Here is a 6,142-nt window from a genome sequence, read left to right as displayed (position 1 = left end):
GTAAAAACACTTGGAAACATGTCAGAATGTTCTACCGTTGCTAGTGGTAACCCAGGGGAACCCATCATCAGCAGCTCCCTTGGGAGTAGTGCTACATTAGTGATCACAAAACAATCACTTAATGTAAGAAAAGATCAAAGTGGTTGAATTTGATTGGATTACCTGCTCCATTTTATGGAAAACAATCAGCGGTGGATTAGATTGATCACTTAGCAGAGGCAATTTTATCGAAGCTATGATCCTTTAGTCAAAATGATTGTCACAGCGAACAATTACATCATTATATATATGGCCAGAATTGGTGCTAAAAATATCTTGTCCACAGCCAACCAGCTAAACATTGGCTGGACTGAAAAAAAAATTCTGTCTCCACAGTGTCTAGGTGACAGGGACTCTTTTACATTTGTAGCGTTTTCAAGTCTACTTTAAGGGCTCTTTCACACGGGCTTTCCGTGTGAAAGGTCCGCTGCGGGACTTTTTTTTTTTTTTTTTCACGGAGCGGATGACATTTCTGTCATCCGCTCCGTATGTCCGCATATCATCCCATCCGTTTGCGGATGATATGCGGACCTAATGTAAGTCTATGGGGATTGCGGATGTCAGCGGATGACACCGCTGACATCCGATTTTCCTTCCTTTACGTTTTTTGAACGGAACAAAAATAGGATTTTTTCAGTTCCAAAAAACGGAACAGAACTGACAGGAGGAAAATCGGATGTCAGCGGATGGTATTCTGCTGACATCCGCAATGCCATAGACTTACATTATGTCCGCAAATCATCCGCAAAAAAATAGGATGATTTGCGGACATACGGAGCGCCCGTGTGAAAGAGCCCTTACAAGGACTTGGAAGCGGCAAAACTCTCTGCTGTTCAGCCACAGCTGACGTGTTGGGCTACTTCTCATTAATCTTTCAGTAACCAGGACAGGAAGCATGTATTTGTTTCCATGGCAACTTGTTTAGTCCGACTTAAAGCCGAACTAAACTCATCGATTTACCTGTTTCCAAAAACATTTCATGAATGATGTCACACTTGCTTATGCTCTCACGTGAACTGTCTAGCCATCAAATGGCTGGTGCCTTAACTTATCACATGTAAAGTGCCATGGCAACTGAATATCAAGCAGAAGCTAAGATGGCGACTTCCTTGGCTGTAAGGGATAGAAGGGTTTAGTTCTGTTTTAAATCCCCCAGCAATGAAGACTTTAAAGGGAGTCTGTGGTGTTATTTTTACAAGAATGTACGTGAACCCTGTCTCCTATTTCAAGCCTCTGCAGTCAATAGGCTAGTTTCCACTGGTTTCCTCTACAACAAAATAGGGTGGGTTCCTTTGTCCTAAATGACCGAAACAGAGCCCACAACTGAGGAATTCAGCACTCACTTTACCTTTTCTGATTGAGCGGACACCAGAAACACAGTACCAGTCCTGGCTGTCTGAACAGCGCTCTAGAGCTTGGTCAGAGGAAATGAGGGGAAATCTCTCCACCTTGGACACCAGGAACCATAAAACCTGAGATGTTCTAGTTTTTCTCTGCTCTATCCAAAATGAATAAAGAAAATACTGACTGTAATTTAGCTTAAAAGTTGACCTTCCACCTCATATTTACCTTTCTTTCTTAGCATTTTGCCCTCCTCCATAATACAAAAAAAATAGAGTTTCAATATGGTGGGTAAATACATTTTTTGGTTCCTCCACCCTTCTACTTCCTGATTTCTTGGACTACTGAAGTATGCTGGACCACTTGCTGCCTCCTGGGGTATTCACATTATATATCCCTGAAGGCTGCAGTCAGTAAAGGCTGCCATACATGGGGCGTATTTTAGCTGAATCATCCGAGGACATGGGTGCCCCTGAACAAGGGCCTTTTGTAAAGGAGCCAGGAGGAAAATTCTCAGTCAATCAGTGGTTGCATCCAATCACATGTAGCCACTATTCACCTCTGGAGTTGGCTGTCAGAATACAAAAGCAAATTCGTCCTTCCATGCTTTGTAACATGGATGGCGGGACCTGTCAGATTTTTTTTTGATCAGCTCGCAAGCTGAAAGGGTAATACTACTTTTATCGGGAAAAAAATGGCAAATAAAAAAATAATATAGCATATACAATTACGACTCAAGTCATATTGAAATTGAATGTTATTAAAAATTACCTTTTCTTTTCAATCTGCAGCACTTTAATTTTCTGTAAAATGCAATGCAATATGGCTACCTGGAAGGGTTCTGTTCACAGATGGTGTACATAATGCACCCTGAAAATGTAATTTCCTGCTTGTGTGATTGGTTTACTGATATTCCCATTAGTTTGCACTAAGATACAAGTCAGATACAAGGGCGAAATGGTTAAGAAGAGTAGGCGTAAAGAAGGTAAGAAACAAGAACAACCTTAAGAAAAACAAAATAAAAAAAGGTGAAGTAAAATAGAACGCAGATCTGAATTTACCACAAACAGCCAAAGCTGCAAGAGTTAACTCTACTGATAAAAGAGTCTCCAATTGCAAAATCTGAAAATAAAATGAGCTGGTTGGCACAGCTTAGTCATCCCCTGCCAGCGGGGTGAAAGGTGTACATGTTGGAGAGGCCCGAGATCCCGAGGCGCCTGAGTTATATTGAATCTACGGGGCCCAGTTGGAATGGAATCTGTCATATTTATCTTTGCATGTAGCCATCCATTCCTCGGCCTCCATAATGTTTATCACTAGTCGTACCCAGTCTGAATGACTAGGGACCTGCTGGGCCCTATTCCAATATATTTGAATCGGGCATTGTGCAGCGTTAAGGAGGTGCGGTGGAATGCTTTTTTTATAATGGCAATTAACAGCACATGCAGCAAGAAATACAGCGGCGAGTACGTATGTCCAAAATAAGCTTAATGTGATCTCTAATGCAGTGGGGGCTGGTGCGTTGGGGGCGCAGGGGCGCCGCCCCTCCTATCCATGCGTCCGGCCCCCTAATCTACATTCACTGCTTCAGAAAAGGGTGGACCCGGGGTGCAGAGCACTGCGCCCTAGCCCCCCCATTTGTATGATAATAGCGAATGAAAATTCGCTATTGTCACACGGATCCTCCTCCTGGCCAATCAGGAAGCGGGTCCGAGACCCGCTTCCTGATTGGCCGAAAGGCGAACCCATGCCATTGGCCGAGGAGGAGGCGGGAGGACTCGAGGAGACGCGGGGGACTGAGGAGAAGCCGCCGCTGCAGGTAAGTGCACTGGTCTCTCTGCATTGAAGGGGGCACGCTGGTCACTCTGCATTGAAAGGGGGCACGGCACGCTGGTCACTCTGCATTGAAAGGGGGCACGCTGGTCACCCTGCATTGAAAGGGGGCACGCTGGTCACACTGCATTGAAAGGGTCACGCTGGTCACTCTGTATTGATAGGGGGCACGGCACGCTGGTTACTCTGCATTGAAAGGGGGCACGCTGGTCACTCTGCATTGAAAGGGGGCACGCTGGTCACTCTGCATTGAAAGGGGTCACGCTGGTCACTCTGCATTGAAAGGGGGCACGCTGGTCACTCTGCATTGAAAGGGGGCACGGCACGCTGCTCACTCTGCATTGAAAGGGGGCACGCTCTGGTCTTTCTGCATTGAAAGGGGGCACGCTGGTTACTCTGCATTGAAAGGGGCACACTATACCTTGATTACTGAAGGCCCCTTTCACACTTTTGTAACCTCAAAGTCACGCAATTTTTTACAGCGTTTTTTGCCGCAACGCAATGCCTATTACATTTTTCTGTTTGCGCTCCCCCCAAAATTTCGAGCACCAGCCGCCACTGCTGTAATGTCTATCCAAATTTAGGGCATTGCCACCAGATGTGTAGGAAGTTGCCACGTTGACCTCAAGCCCTCCAATAGATATCCGACAGGGAAGGTAAATCACAGCCAACTTAGATGGGACTCTGTACCAATGTGTGAGCAATTTATAGCTGATTTCCAGCATCTTGGTATCAAAAGAGCTTGAGTGGGGCGGTATAAATGGTCAATATGCGTTTCAGATGCATGTGGGCTTCCTGGGGTTCTCTTCAGATTGGAGCAGTTTATAAAGCACTTTAATGACTTTTCAGTGTAGATAATCTGAGCTGCTAACACATGGAACCTGTAAAAAAAAAAAAGTGCTGTGCTGTATTTGCACAGCTTTTAAAACCAAACTTATTTTTTATTTGGTTCCAAACCCTACAATTTGTCTTTTTTCCCCCCTCGGAACATCCTAATACACATATAACAAAACTTTTTTTTTTTTCTTTTGGCATAACGGATTTTTAAGGATTTTTAAGGGGGGGGGGGGGGGGGGTTGTTCTTCCTTTACTGAATGCCCCGGTAGCCTAGATCTGGAGACTAATAAAATAAAATGTGATCTTTTTGATTGTGTTTTATATTTTCAGTGGCAGCATGGAGCAGAGGTGGATTTTTACACTTCTCCCTGATTAATTCTTCCGCGCACTCCCTTCATCGAAGCCGCGGCGCTGATTATGTTACAGCTCACTCAGCAGGGACTTAAGAAAAACTTTGCTAGCTAATTATCTTCTTTAGGAAGTTTTGATCTGTGTGAGAAAGAAACTTTGGTTCTGGAGATAAGTTATTTATTTTCGGATCAATCCAACTGTGAAAGAGAAACCCCCCGGGAAAAAAAGAAGACATACAAAAAATATCAAAATTTCATCCATATATAGTCATAGAACATTTTATATTTTGGTTAAAGAGAAATTCAGGCAACAAACAAAATCATTCAATGAGATGCTAATGTAAGGGGATGACAGGTCCTCTTAAACTGTGTCTAAACCCAGGAACAAAAATGCAATCTATTGCAGCTTACCAGTCTTTAGATGGGGTAGGTTAGGTTAGGGAAAAAGGGGCAAAAATAAGAAGTAAACTTTGTTTCAAAGTGCATTTATCTTTTAAATCCCTTAAACATCTCGCCGGACTCCAAGCTAATAACGAAAGTCTCGTATAAGCTGTAACCCCTTCCTGCCTTCGCCTCCCGGCCCTTTAGGAGCTTTCTAAATGCTAGGAGGCGGAGGAGGGCATATGGTCCTGTGACTGCTGTAATTGCCTGTCACAGTGGTCACATGATTGGAAAGCTCCTGATCACTAGTATGTATCGGCAGCTTTCTGGCATCTGGCATCAGCAAAAGAGTGTTTACATAGGGTGACATATATGTAGCCTCTTGGTGTTAAAGCCAACCCACTGAGAGGCCGTATCTATGCGCTAGAGATCGACCGATATAGTTTTTTCATTGCCGATACCAATATTTTGGTCATCACATATAGGTATCGGCCAATATGGGCCGATATTTTCGTACATTTAAAGGAACATTTTTATTTTTTATTTTTTATTTTTTTTTACTTGACAGGTACTCTTGTGGAGGGTTTTGGGGGTCTAAAAGACCCCCAAATCCCTCCTCTGTACTTAAAAGCATTCAAAATGCCAAGTTTGGCTGTTTTGAATGCTGTAATTATTTAAAATCTGGCGCCAGTACCTGGAAGTGATGTCATGGAGACCCGATCAGAGCCGAATGCTCCCGGTGGGACGGGAGACCCAGGCAAGTCACAGCAGGCGGCGGGAGGGGGGTGGACGTCCCCTCCCGTCATTACAAGACAGCCGATCGTCGGCTATGGACACCGATACTGGGGTAATGCCTCTAGCTGCAGGTCTCACTCCGGTACAAGCACTTTCCGAAATATCGGTAATATTGGCCACCTTGGTGGCTGATTCCGATATATCGGGGAAAGTGCATATCGGCCCTCGATCAGTGTAGGGGGTAACGAGTTACAATGTAACGTGTTACGTTAACTACGTTACTTTTTTTGGTAACGTAGTAACGTAACGCGTTACATTCATAACATTGATAACTAAATTACTTTACTCGGCTTGAGTAACGCGCTTTCCTGCGTTACCCAAGCCGTTGACAGCTCGCGCGGGCCGAGGAGGAGGCGGGAGGACGAGGAGACGCGGGGGATCGTGTGGCCGAGGAGGAGGCGGGAGGACAAGAAGACGCTGGGGATCGTGTGGCCGAGGAGGTGGCGGGACGACGAGGAGACGCGGGGGATCTTGTGGCCGAGGAGGAGGCAGGAGGACGAGGAGACACGGGGGATCGTGTGGCCGAGGAAGAGAGCGGGAGGACTGAGGAGAAGACGCCCACCACT

Source organism: Pelophylax lessonae (genome assembly GCF_965119305.1).
Source record: "Pelophylax lessonae genome assembly, chromosome: 4".
NCBI lineage: Eukaryota > Metazoa > Chordata > Amphibia > Anura > Ranidae > Pelophylax > Pelophylax lessonae.
The sequence above is the reverse complement of the archived record's forward strand: the minus strand, read 5'-3'. Positions refer to the sequence as shown.